This window comes from Lycium barbarum, chromosome 6 (genome assembly GCF_019175385.1).
Source record: "Lycium barbarum isolate Lr01 chromosome 6, ASM1917538v2, whole genome shotgun sequence".
Classification (NCBI taxonomy): Eukaryota; Viridiplantae; Streptophyta; class Magnoliopsida; order Solanales; family Solanaceae; genus Lycium; species Lycium barbarum.
In genome coordinates, this window is record NC_083342.1 from 66,967,240 (window position 1) to 66,981,220 (window position 13,981).

Below are 13,981 nucleotides of genomic sequence, written 5' to 3' on the forward strand. Positions count from 1 at the left end.
TACGATGGGTAATGGTATGAGCGGTGCTCGTTGGTTAGCCTCGGGTACCCGTCATGGCCCCTAGTCGGGTCGTGACAAAAGTGGTATCAGAGCAGTTCAGTCCTAGGAAGTATCTATGAGCCGTGTCTAGTAGAGTCTTATTTATGATGTGTTGCGCGCCACACTAATAAACAGGAGGCTACATTGCATTTAGGAAAAATGGCCATTCTTCTTCTTATGATATTGTGCGATAGAGCCGTGTATAAGATTTTCTCCTCCCTAATAGTGTGCTATGGTTTCAGAAATGCCGCCAAAGGGAAAAGTTACAGCCGCCCAGAAGGGCAAGATTACGATGAAAAGGCGGGTAGAAAGAGAGCTACCAATGAATGTAGAAGAGGGTGAATCACATAATGAGGCTTCATCTAATGCCTCTTTTACTCCGCCTATTATAGAAGAACAAGAAGGGGCTTCAACTCCAGCTTCTATGCCTCCAGTTCCTCCACCAGCTACTTCGGGTCAACAAGTGACCGAGGCTATTCATCTATTGACGCAGTTAGTTGCCGCCCAGGCACAGCGGCAGAATGCGGGTCCAAGTGATCAGGCAGCTAGTACCAGAGCCCGTGATTTCATGAGTTTGAATCCTTCGGAGTTTTTCTGGGTAAAGCCGTATGAAGATCCGCAAGGCTTTATTGATGAAATGTTAAGGAAATTGAAGATTATTCATGCCTCCGTAACTGAATCTGTGGAGTTGGCATCTTATAGACTCCGAGATGTGGCGGTAGTATGGTACAATAATTGGATATCATCAAGAAAAGAGAACGCGCCTCCTCCCGTTTGGCAAGAATTTGTAGATGCCTTGATCCGCCACTATTTGCCACCCGAGGTCCGCCGAGCTAGAGCGGATAGGTTCTTAAACCTAAAACAAGGAAATATGTGTGCCCGCGAGTATAGCCTTCAGTTTAATTCATTGGCTAGATATGCCCCGACTATGGTGGCCGACATGGGGGATAGAGTGCACAGATTCGTGAGTGGATTAGGGCCACATTTGTTCAAGGACTGCTTGACGGCTTCGTTGCAAGATGGGATGGATATTTCCTGCATTCAAGCGCATGCCCAGAATTTAGAAGGACAACAACATCCGCAAAGGGGTGATCGTGATATTGATAGAGGGCAAAGCAAGAGGGCCAGATCTATGGGGGCAGGTAGTGACTATAGAGAGGGATCAAGGCAGGCATATTCTAGACACTCAGGCCAGTCGGCAACAAGTGCGCCTCCATGATTTGCAGGTAGGATATTTGATCGCTCCTTTCCTTTAGGACAGGGTCAGAGTTCGAGAGCTTCAGGTTCTCAATTTAGGGGAGATTATAGCCAGAGGAGACCCCCAGTACCGCGATCCAGCCAGTGCAGTAGATTACATTCCGGACAGTGTCGTCAAGGTTCCGATGCTTGCTATGCCTGTGTCCAGGTTGGGCACATAATGCGAGATTGCCCGTCGATAAGTGGTAGAGTTGGGGTTCAGCCCACAGGATCAGCAGTTGGTTCCTCTTCAGCATGCCCAGTAGGGCAGACTCCCCAGATCCCAGTAGGTCGAGGTAGAGGCAGAGGGGGAGCATCTACTTCAGGAGCCATTCAGCCCCGTATGTATGCTTTAGCCGGACGATAGGATCTTGAGTCCTCCCCGGATGTGGTTACAGGTACATTATCCGTATTTTCCCATGATGTATATGCATTGATAGATCCGGGTTCTACCCTATCTTATATTACTCCGTATGTTGCTGGTCGTATTGGGGTGAAACCTGAGCCAATTAAACCTTTTGAGGTATCTACTCCGGTTGGTGATCTCGTGATAGCTAGACAAGTGTGCAAAGATTATGTAATTGTGATATGCGACCGCCAGACTAAAGCTGATTTAGTTGAGCTGGAAATGTTAGATTTTGATGTGATTATAGGTATGGATTGGTTAGCCTTATGTTATGCTAATGTTGATTGCCGAATGAAAGTAGTTCGATTTCAATTTCCAGGAGAGCCCGTGCTTGAATGGAAGGGTAATACAACATCTCCAAGAGGTAGGTTTATTTCCTACCTTAAGGTAAGAAAGATGATAGCTAAGGGCTATATTTATCACTTAGTCCGAGTTCAGGATACTGAAGCAAGGTCGCCAACTTTCCAATCCGTTCCGGTAGTGAATGAATTTCTGGATGTATTTCCAGATGAACTTCTAGGCCTTCCTCCGGAAAGAAAGATTGATTTCGCTATTGATGTGTTGCCGGATACTAAGCCTATTTCTATTCCTCCTTACCGAATGGCTCCGGGAGAATTGAAAGAGCTAAAGGCACAGTTGAAAGATTTGCTTAAGAAGGCGTTTATTAGACCCAGTTCATCACCGTGGGGAGCACCTGTCCTATTTGTAAGAAAGAAAGATGGCTCCCTACGAATGTGCATCGATTACAGGCAGTTGAATAAGGTGACGATAAAGAACAAATATCGTCTTCCGAGAATTGATGATTTATTTGATCAATTACAGGGTGCCAAGTGGTTTTCCAAAATTGACTTTAGGTCAGGTTATCATCAAGTGACAGTTAGAGAAGAAGATATTCCCAAAACAACTTTCAGAACGAAATATGGCCATTATATGAATTTAGGGTGATGTCATTTGGGTTAACTAATGCTCCGGCAGTGTTCATGAATCTGATGAATAATGTATTCAGGCCTCTCTTGGATTTATTCATAATAGTATTCATTGACGATATTCTGGTATACTCTCGCACAGAATCAGAACATGCAGACCATTTACGTATTGTTCTTGGAATTCTTCGAACTCGGGAATTGTATGCAAAATTTTCAAAGTACGAGTTTTGGCTGAATTCTGTGACATTCTTAGGTCATGTTATTTCAGATGATGGCATTCGAGTTGACACTCAGAAAATTGAAGCTGTGAAGACTTGGCCAAGGCCTACGACGCCTACCTGTCTGTAGTTTTCTGGGATTGGCAGGGTACTATAGAAGGTTCGTAGAAGGATTGTCCTCTATTTTAGACCCATTGACGAAGCTAACCCAAAAGTTAGCTAAGTTTTAGTGGAATGATTATTGTGAACGCAGTTTCCAAGTGTTGAAGGACAGATTAACCTCAGCCCCAGTCTTGACACTCCCAGAAGGGCCAGATGGTTATGTTGTATATTGTGATGCTTCCGGTGTTGGGTTAGGATGTGTACTGATTCAGCACGATAAAGTCATTGCTTATGCCTCAAGACAATTACGGAAGCATGAAAAGAACTACCCAATTCATGATCTCGAATTGGCTGCAGTTATTCATGCATTAAAGATGTGGAGACATTACTTGTATGGTGTGCATGTTGATATTTATATAGATCACAAGAGTCTTCAATTCATTTTCAAACAGAGGGAGTTGAATCTGCGGCAGAGACGGTGGTTAGAATGTAGTAGCTGATGCGCTTAGCCGCTGATCAATAGACAGCCTATGTGAAGTTCCTCCGGAGAAGAAAGAATTAATTCATGAGCTCCACCAACTAGCTAATCTTGGAGTACGTCTAGTTGATTCAGGTAGTGCAGAAATTGGTATTAATAATCCCACAGTTTCGTCCTTGAATATGGAAGTGAAAGAGCGTCAATATGAAGATCCTCAGTTGAGCCATTATAGAGACGCATTTCATGAAAAAGAGAAGTCTCCATTTGAAACTTCTATAGATGGAATTCTTAGATACCGATGCAGGTTATGTGTTCCGAATGTTGCAGAATTCTGTCACCGAATTCTAGAAGAAGCTCATTATTATCGGTATTCTATTCATCCAGGAACGACAAAGATGTATCATGATCTCAAGTTAATTTATTGGTGGGATGGAATGAAGAAAGATATAGCTGAATTTGTAGCTCAATGTCCAAATTGCCAGCAAGTGAAAATCGAACAACAAAAGCCAGGAGGATTATTGCAAGCAATGGAAATCCCTACTTGAAAATGGGAAGTGATCAATATGGATTTTATTGTGGGATCACCTCGTTCCTGAAGCAAGTATGATTCTATATGGGTGATTATGGATAAATTGACGAAAGCAGCTCATTTTCTTCCAGCCAGAACCACATACTCAGTAGAATATTATGCAAGGTTGTATCTCAAGGAGATTGTGCGAATCCATGGTATTCCGATATCCATTATCACAGATAGAGGAGCGCAATTTACAGCTAAGTTCTGGAAATCCTTCCAAGAAGGTTTGGGTACTCAAGTAAAGCTTAGCACGACGTTTCATCCGCAAACTGATGGGCTGGTCGAACGTATTATTCAGACCTTGGAGGATATGCTAAGAGAATGTGTTCTAGATTTTGGTGGTAGTTGGAATGACTACTTACCTCTAATTGAGTTTGCATACAACAATAGCTACCATTCCAGTATCTAAATGGCTCTATATGAAGCTTTATATGGAAGGAAGTGTAGATCCCCAATTGGATGGTTTGAAATAGGAGAAGTACAACTAATAGGCCCTGAGTTGATTCAACAAGCAGTAGAAAAAGTCAAGGTGATTCGAGATCGATTATGGAAAGGCCAAAGTCGCCAAAAATCTTATGTGGACAACCGCTGGCGAGACTTAGAATTTCAAGTTGATAATTGGGTATTCTTAAAGGTGTCACCAATGAAAGGAGTGATGAGATTTGGTAAGAAAGGAAAGTTAAGTCCCCGATACATTAGACCCTATAGGATTATCCGCAAGGTAGGTCAAGTAGCTTATGAATTGGACTTGCCTCCAGAACTTCAATCGGTCCATCCAGTTTTCCATGTCTCAATCCTCCGCAAGTGTGTTGGAGATCCTACGAGGATTGTTCTAGTAGATGATGTTCAAGTGACAGAAAAGCTAGTCTATGAAGAAGTGCCCATTGCCATATTAGACAAACAAGTATGGAGACTTCGAAATAAGGAAGTAGCCTCAGTTAAAGTCTTATGGAGAAATAACAACCGAGAAGAAATGACTTGGGAAGCAGAAGAGAGTATGAAATCCAAATACCCACACCTATTTCAGCCCCCAGAAGAGATCCACCAAGAAGCATCGGGATTATGAGGTATGTATGTTTTCTTTTTATGCATATGGGTCGTGCATGGCCAACTTATATTGCTTTTGTGTTGTGGACCTGTGAGGCAATGTTATTGTGGGTTGTTGTGACAGGATGGTAGTGCCATATTACAAGGGAAACTCTGGCGAAATTTTCGTAGAATTCGCGAGTGCTTAACATTCGAGGACGAATGTTCCAAAAGGGGAGAAGAATGTTACACCCCAGAAATTTCCCGTTAACGTACATTGAATATTCTAATGAAGGGCACGACGTATACGATGTTCTGGTAAGTAAGAAATAGCATTTGATGATCTTAATCGAGATTTCAAAGACATTTGAGGTAAGGGAAGAAAGTTGTCAAGGAAAGCAAGGGATATGTTGTGTGTCGGGCAAGATTTACGAGTATCGAATTAATGATGGCTTAATGATATTTTGGAGAAGAGTTATAATGTCCCTTAGATTGGTAATGATGTGTTAAACAAGTGTCAAGAAGGTTCCATAAGGATTGGAGGTCAAATAAGAACGAACTTCGGAAAGATGGGCATTATACGGCCCAACATACTGGTCGTATAAAACATACTGGCCGTATGTTAGGCCGTATGTTGTGCCCAGAATAGAGCCTTCACTGGACCAAATCTATGGCCAAACATACGGCCAGTATAATTTATACGGACCGTATGTTGGTCCGTATAATCTGGTCGGGACAGTTTCTAGATTAAATATAAGGGACCAACCTCATTTCATTTATTACATTTCCTCAGTTCACACTTCAAGAATCCTCTATAACTCTCTCCGCTCTTCAACTACAAGAACCCAAGAGAAATCTATGATCAACTTCATCAAACCAACAAAATCAAGCGTAAGAAACTCACTGAAGTTCATCTAAGCCAAGAAATTCCAATGGAAGTGAACTAGGGTTTTGGTGCAAGAAGAGTATTTCCACTCAAGGCTTATTCCCACACTATCTAAGGTAAGTTTTATGATCTTTTCATGTTGTTTAAGGTAATTAAAGGTTGAAAGACTGAGATTATGGATGCAGATAGAAAATGGGTCACAAAGATAGGAATAATGAGATTTTGAGTAGTAGTTTGGAGTGAATCATGAATATTGATGTGTTGTGATTGTAAATATGCTATAAGTGACATTTAGAATATGGGATAAGCATTATATGTGAGGAAACACAATAGTGAACTATGACCATGATTATGGAGGAATTGAAGTGAAATTGTGAGATGTGGATAATGTGGACGAATGATGGTTGTTGCTTATAATATTGTGAATGTTGTTATGGATGTTTGGGAGTTGATATGTGATATTAGGAAAGTTGTATAAACAAAGTAAATGCTGCCCAATTTTCTCTAGCATTAGTAAGCACGTTCTTATAATCGTTTAGCTAATGTTAATACGAACTCCCTTGAAGGTAAAGACGTGAGCATTGAAGGAGAACATTCAAGCGGTAGAATAGCTAAAGGAAAAGGTATATGAGGCTAGTCCTTTCTTTCTAAGGCATGAATCTTATGGCTTGATTTTCCCTCCTTCTCCATGAATTTCCTACATTCCAGAAAACTAAGAGTCTATGTTCATGAATAGCCATATGAGTTAAAGATAAGAGATATTATGAACACGATGATGATGAGCTTAAGTCCAAAGATTCTAGAGTTCACGATATGATGTTTCCACAAAGCTAATGATGTTAACTATGATCCATTGATGTTGTTTATTGTATACACTCACCTTATATGCTAATTCCTTCAAGGTGAGGCAGAATGCTTATGAATGCTCCACAATGGAATCGGGGGTTCACGACCTTATGACACCCCGATAAAGTATAGTTTTCTTTGAGGTCTATGTATGAATTATGACGAGTACATGATGATGATATTACGCCGCACCTATATGGCCAGGCAGACACCGGTAAGGCGGGCAGCGTATACACCATGTCTAGATGGCATGGGTAGACACCACTAGTGGGCAGCATGAGATGGTACCCCGGACGCGGAAAGCCTGGACGCGGGCTAATGATTATCACACCGTACTTATATGGTCGGGCAGTTTTTACATATATGCATACATGATATGATGATGATTATAGAGCAAGCCAGCATGCATTATTTCTTTTATAATTGATAGTCAGTTACAAGTTGTTCCTCCTTTGATGCTTGCTTATTTCATTGACATACTATTATTGTTAATGCCTTACATACTCAGTACAATGTTCGTACTGACGTTCGTTTTCTTTGGACGCTGTGTTCATGCCCACAGGTAGACAGGGAGGTGATCCAGACTCGTAGGAGCTATTAGTTGACTTGAGAGCACTTTATTGTTCCGGAGGTGCCATTGATTTGTTCTTTTGTGGATATATATGTTTTGGGAATGACGGGGTCCTGTCCCGTCCATATGTCTAGTACTCTAGTAGAGGATCGTAGATACGTATGTGTGGGTAGTATGGTCTCACGATGTCCTTATTGTATGTACATCATTTTGATAGCCGAAGGGCTTATGTATGTAAAGGTAATTATGTTTCGAAGTGAAAAATGGTTTTTACTATGACTTGAGTATAAGATTAATGAATGAACGCATGATGAGTACGATGGGTAATGGTATGAGCGGTGCTCGTTGGTTAGCCTCGGGTACCCGTCATGGCCCCTAGTCGGGTCGTGACAATAAATACTGCCGGTGCATTAGTTAGTCCGAATGACATTACCCGAAACTCAAAATGGCCATATCTGGTTCTGAAGGCTGTCTTAGGAATATCTTTCTCCCTAACTCGCACTTGATGATACCCGGATCGTGAATCTATCTTTGAAAACCATTTGACACCTTGCAATTGGTCAAATAAATCATCAATCCTCGGAAGCAGATATTTATTCTTGATTGTTACCTTATTTAGCTGCCGATAGTCGATGCACATTCGCAGGGATCCATCTTTCTTTCACACAAACAACACGGGTGCTCCCTACGGGGATGAACTAGGCCTAATAAAGTCTTTCTCAAGCAAGTCCTTCAATTGTTCCTTCAACTCTTTCAACTCTGCGGGAGCCATTCTGTAAGGAGGAATAGATATGGGCCTTGCATCCTGTAGCACATCTATAGCAAAATCAATCTCCCGCTCTGGAGGGAGGCCTGGAAGCTCTTCCGGAAACACATCCGGAAACTCATTCACCACGGGTACAGACTAAAGAGTTGGTGATTCAGCTTCTACATCATGAACCCGAACTAGATGGTAAATACAACCTTTGGCGATCATTTTCCTTGCATTGAGATAGGAAATAAACCTACCTTTTGGTGACGCAGTATTTCCTTTCAATTCTAAAATTGTTCTCCCGGAAATTGGAAGCGAACCATTTTCATTCTACAATCGACATTGGCATAACAAGAAGCCAACCAATCCATGCCCATGATAACATCAAAGTCCACCATTTTTAACTCATGTAAATCAACCATAGTACGATGGTCACAAATCAAAACTACACAATTTCTATATACCCGGCTAGCTATTACCGGTTCACCATCGGGTGTAGATACCTCAAAAAGTTTGATCGACTCCGGTTTGACCCCAAACCGACCCGCAATATATGGAGTAACATATGACAATGTGGAGCCCGGATCTATCAAAGCATATACATCATGAGAAAATGCCGATAATATACTTGTGACGACATCGGGAGATGACTCAAGATCTTGGCGTCCAGCCAAGGCATTAATATGGTGCTGAGGATCGCTAGAACAGGGAGCTCTCCCTCTACCTCTACCATGGTTGACCGGTGCCTGTGAACCTTTCCCCATAGGGCGTATCGATGATGAAGACCCAGCTGCCGATCCTGAAGGCTGAACTCTACCCCTACTACCAATCGAGGGGCAATCACGCATGATATGGCCTGGCTGACTGCATGTATAACAAACCTCTAAAACTAGTCGACACTGGCCCTAATGTAACTTCCCACACTGGGAACATCATGCCACGGGTGGCCTAGCCTGACCCAAATCACCCCGGAACTGAGAACCCGAAGCTCTGAAACTCTAACTCAGCTCAGAATGAGTACATCTATCAAATCTCTAGCCTGTAAACCGTGGAGGCGCACTAGTCATAGAATGGCCTGAATGCCTAGAAAACTGCTGTCTTGGCCCACCTGTAAACTCACTTGTTGGACCCGAAGATCTATCCCTTTTGCTATACCCTCTATCATGCTCACACTCACTTCTTTGCTGTTGTTGGCTTTTTTCCAAATTCTGGGCATGGGCTTGAATGCGTGAAATATCCATGTTGCCTTGAAGGGACGCAGTCAAGCACCTATCCATCAAATGTGACCCTAGGCCTCTCACAAATCAGTGCACTCGGTCACCCATATCCGCTACCATGGCCGGAGCATACCTAGCTAAAGAATTGAAGCGGAGACTATACTCTAAAGCACTCATACTTCCTTGTCTAAAATTTAAGAACTTATCGGCTCTAGCTCGCCAAACCTCTGGAGGTAATAATGTCGGAGGAATGCATCCACAAATTCTTGCCATACAGGGGGAGGTGCATTGACTCCCCGTGAAGCCATCCAAATAGTGTACCAATGAACCTCGACATCCCTCAATCAATAAGATGCTAACTCCACCAATTCAATGTTCGAAGCATGCATTAACCGAAGTGTCCTCAACATCCCATCAATAAAATTCTGAGGGTCCTCATCCGGCTTCGACCCGAAGAATTCCGGAGGGTTCAAGCTAATAAAATCACGGGCCCTTGCACTAACAGCCTTATCACCTTGCCTTGTACCTTGCCGCTGAGTCTGGGCGACAACTAACTGAGTAAGTAAATGAATGACCTCTTTTACATCTTGGCCCGACGCATCCGGTGGAGGAGCTGCAGCTGGGGCTGAGGCTCCCTCATGCTCCTAAGAAATAGGCACTGAGTGGGAGGACTGAGACTGAGCCGCATTCTGGGACTCACATTCCTCTACAACCGTTGGCGGTGCTTTTTCAGCCCGCTTTCCTCCCACTGTCTTGCCCTTTGGGCTGCCGTAGCTTTTCTCTTTACAGGAATTTTTGAAATACATAATACACGGTTAGGGAAAAAGAAATGCTTATATCATGGCTCTACCGCACGATCTTACGAAGAAAGAAGGTCATTCATTCCTAAAATGCCTGCAGCCTCCTGTTTATAAGTATGGCGCGCAACATACCCATAAACAAGACTCCACTAGACACGGCTCGTAGACACACCCTAGGACAGAACTGCTCTGATACCACTTTTGTCACGACCCACCCGGAGGGCCATGACGGGTACCCGGTGCTAACCCACCCGGAGGGCCATGACGGGTACCCGGTGCTAACCCACCCGGACACCTCTTATCGTACTCTCATATTCACATCTAGGTGAGCCACATGGCTTACTTATAATTTTATGCATCAATAGTGCTAATCTCGTTGGGCAACAACACATTTATATCATCATTAATAACAATGCCCATATCCATATACACAAGCCGACGAGGCTTAAACCCCTACAACCATAATATGGGAACATGTAATCTCATATATCCTAAGGTAACTCCCGTTTCCGCGATTAGGACAACTAACGCCTAACGAATCTCAACGGACGAAACTATGAGGTGTAACATGGATTAATGGAATAACGAGAGTTGTGGGCCTCAGATAAGATCAACTGAATCAGGTCACTAACACGAGGAACGCATATGCATACACATCCTCTTATCCTTAAAATGCCATCAGAATTGATCACGGCCTCCTTGGACTCACCTCTCGACACCCTATCTAGAATCTTGCTCAACTGAGAATCCTCAAATTGATGAGCCTTGATCCGATCCAATAACGATGATCTCGCCTCTATATAAGCCCAAATCCTCCCCGGGGTCGAGATGTTGAGACGGACAAAACTGTTGACCAGAGTCTTAACCTCCATGGCCAACGGGTGCTCGGAAACAACTAATCGAGCAAAACTCCCCATACTCACTGCCTTACGACTCAAGGCATTAGCCACCACATTGGCTTTACCAGGGTGATATAGAATAGAGATGTCATAATCCTTGGAGAGCTCCATCCATCGGCGCTGCCTAGAATTAAGATCTCTCTGGGTAAACACATGCTGAAGGCTATGGTGATCGGTAAAAACCTCATAATGGACTCCGTACAAGTAATTCTTCTTGTGAACTTTAAACGCGAAGGCTACGGCTAACAACTCCGGATCATGGGTATGGTAATTATTCTCGTGAACATTCAACTGATGGGAAGCATAAGCTATCACCCTACCCTGCTGCATCAACACCATACCAAAACCCATACGGGAAGCATCACAATAGACCGCGAGGTCCTTGCCCTCCACAGGTAAGGCTAGGATCGAGGCTGTGGTAAAAAAAATCTTAGCTTTTGAAAGTTCTCCTCACAATCATCCTCCACTGGAAGGGAACATCCATTTGAGTCAATCTGGTCAAGAACGAAGCAATGGTAGTAAAACCCTTCACAAAACGATGGTAATGACTAACCAAACCCGCAAAACAACGAATCTCGGTAACAGTAGTAGGCCTCGTCCAACCCCTCACAGCCTCAATCTTCTGTGGATCTACCATAATACCCTCTTTGGACACCACATGGCCCAGGAATGCTACGGACTCTAACCAAAACTCACACTTAGAAAATTTAGCAAACAAACTATGTTTCTTCAACAACCCAAAGACGGTATGAAGATGGCTTTCATGCTCCACTCTACTCTTGGAATACACCAACATGTCATCAATAAACACAATCACAAAAGAATCAAGGAACGGCCTAAATATGCCGTTCATCAAGGTCACAAATGCGGCTGGGGCATTGCTAAGATCGAAAGACATCACTAGAAACTCATAGTGGCCATATCTCATCCGAAATGCTGTCTTCGGAATATCCTCCGCCCTAATCTTCAACTGATGATAGCCGGAACGCAAATCAATCTTAGAAAACACCGAAGCACCCTGAAGCTGGTCAAATAGATCATCAATACGAGGCATAGGGCAATTGTTCTAGATAGTGACCTTGCTCAACGGGCGGTAATCAATGCACATCCTCATGGTCCTATCTTTCTTCTTCACAAATAACACCAAAGCACCCCAAGGGGAGACTCTCGGTCTAATGAACCCTTGCTTAATAAATCCTGTAATTGTTCCTTAAGTGCTCTCAACTCAGCTGGTGCCATCCGATATGGTGGGATAGAAGTAGGATGAGTACCTGAGTCAACGTCGATACAAAAATCAATGTCACGATCGGGTGGCATACCTGGAAAATCTGACTGAAATACCTCCGCGAACTTACTCACACTAGGAATAAACTCAAAGGGTGGAGACGCAACAGTCGTATCACGAATATGCGCCAAATACGCTAAACACCCATTACTTACTAGTTTCTTCACTTGAAGGAAGGAAATAATCTTCTTCGGAGCGGAACTAGGAGTACCTCTCCACTCAAGCCTAGGGATGCCTAGCATGGCTAAAGTGACTTTCTTGGCGTGACAGTACAAGATCGCATGATAAGGAGAATGCTAGGTCATACCCAATATAATATCAAAGTCTACCATATCCAATATCATCAAATCTACCCAGGTGTCATACCCCATAAAAGTTACTAAACAAGACCGGTAGACTAGATCAACAACCACAGAATCTCCGATCGGAGTAGACACATGAACAACTATATATATGCTATCACAGGGTAAATCCCAACCAACGGCATGAAATGCAGATACATATGAATAAGTGGAACCAAGATCAAATAATATAGATGCTGCTCTATGACGGACAGAAATGGTTCCTGAGATCACATCATCTGAGGCCTCTGCCTCGGGCATATCAGAAAATGAGTAACAATGGGCTCCACCACGCCCAGCCTGGGATCTCCCTCTCGAACTCTTAATACCACCTCTAGCTGACTGGGACCCACCTCTAGAACCATAGGAAGTACCGCGGCCTGACTGAGCACCACCTTTCTGAGAAGTCCCTCCTTGACCACCGGATAATACAGGAGTCCTCGGCGGCTAATAATGATAGCAACCATGGAAGCTCAACTCCATTGAAGGACAAGGAAATGTTATGTCAAGATCAACGGGCTTCAATTAGCAATTAAAAAAATTGTCTTGTGATGGCAGAAGACCTCCAGCCCTATTCAGATTTTTTCCCTCAAGTCTTACACCTATTTGGAGGCCCAAATTAAAGTCCAACGTGAGATGAAATGAGGCCCAAATCAGCCCCAAAATAAGAAGTTTTCATCAGCCCAAATTGGCCCAAATTAGTTTCTAGAATAAATAATTAATTGTTGTTTTAATCTATGTTGACTCGCATTGGTCAAAGTGTGGGTAGTCTTCTAGGTTGTTTTAATCTATGTTGACTACATTGGTCCTAGTGTGGGAAGTCTTCTATGTTTCTAGGGAAAATAATTCCCATTTATTTCTATTTTGACTAGTTCCTTCCTTTACAACTATATATAGGGGTGATTGTCATTCATTGTAAATCAGATTTTGAAGAATATATTATATTGAGAGTTCTTTTGAACCTTTGTGGCATTACTTTAGGATTTATCTTTCAACCTAACTAGTTCTTAGTTCAAGGTAGTAAGATAATTTCTTCTTTGATATCTTTGATATCTTTTTAGTATTCTTTCGAAGCCAATTAGTTCTAAATACTAATTGTTGTCTTAAGTTACTCAAAAAGCGGTCGGGATCCGAATCTACTGTTTTTGATTTGTTATCTCAAGTAAAGGCATTAGATTTCTTCCTATAAATCTATATGTTGTTATTTGGAACTTGTCAAGACTTTAGAACTTACGTTCTTGGAAATTCGTGGATTGTTCCTTCGAATTTCCCATATCTTTTATTTTCTAGTTTTTCGATTCTTTTCTATATTTTCTTCCGCACTTCTTATATTTTAATTGTAAGTTTGGGATCTCCCCAACCTCGTTGTTATCAAGTGGT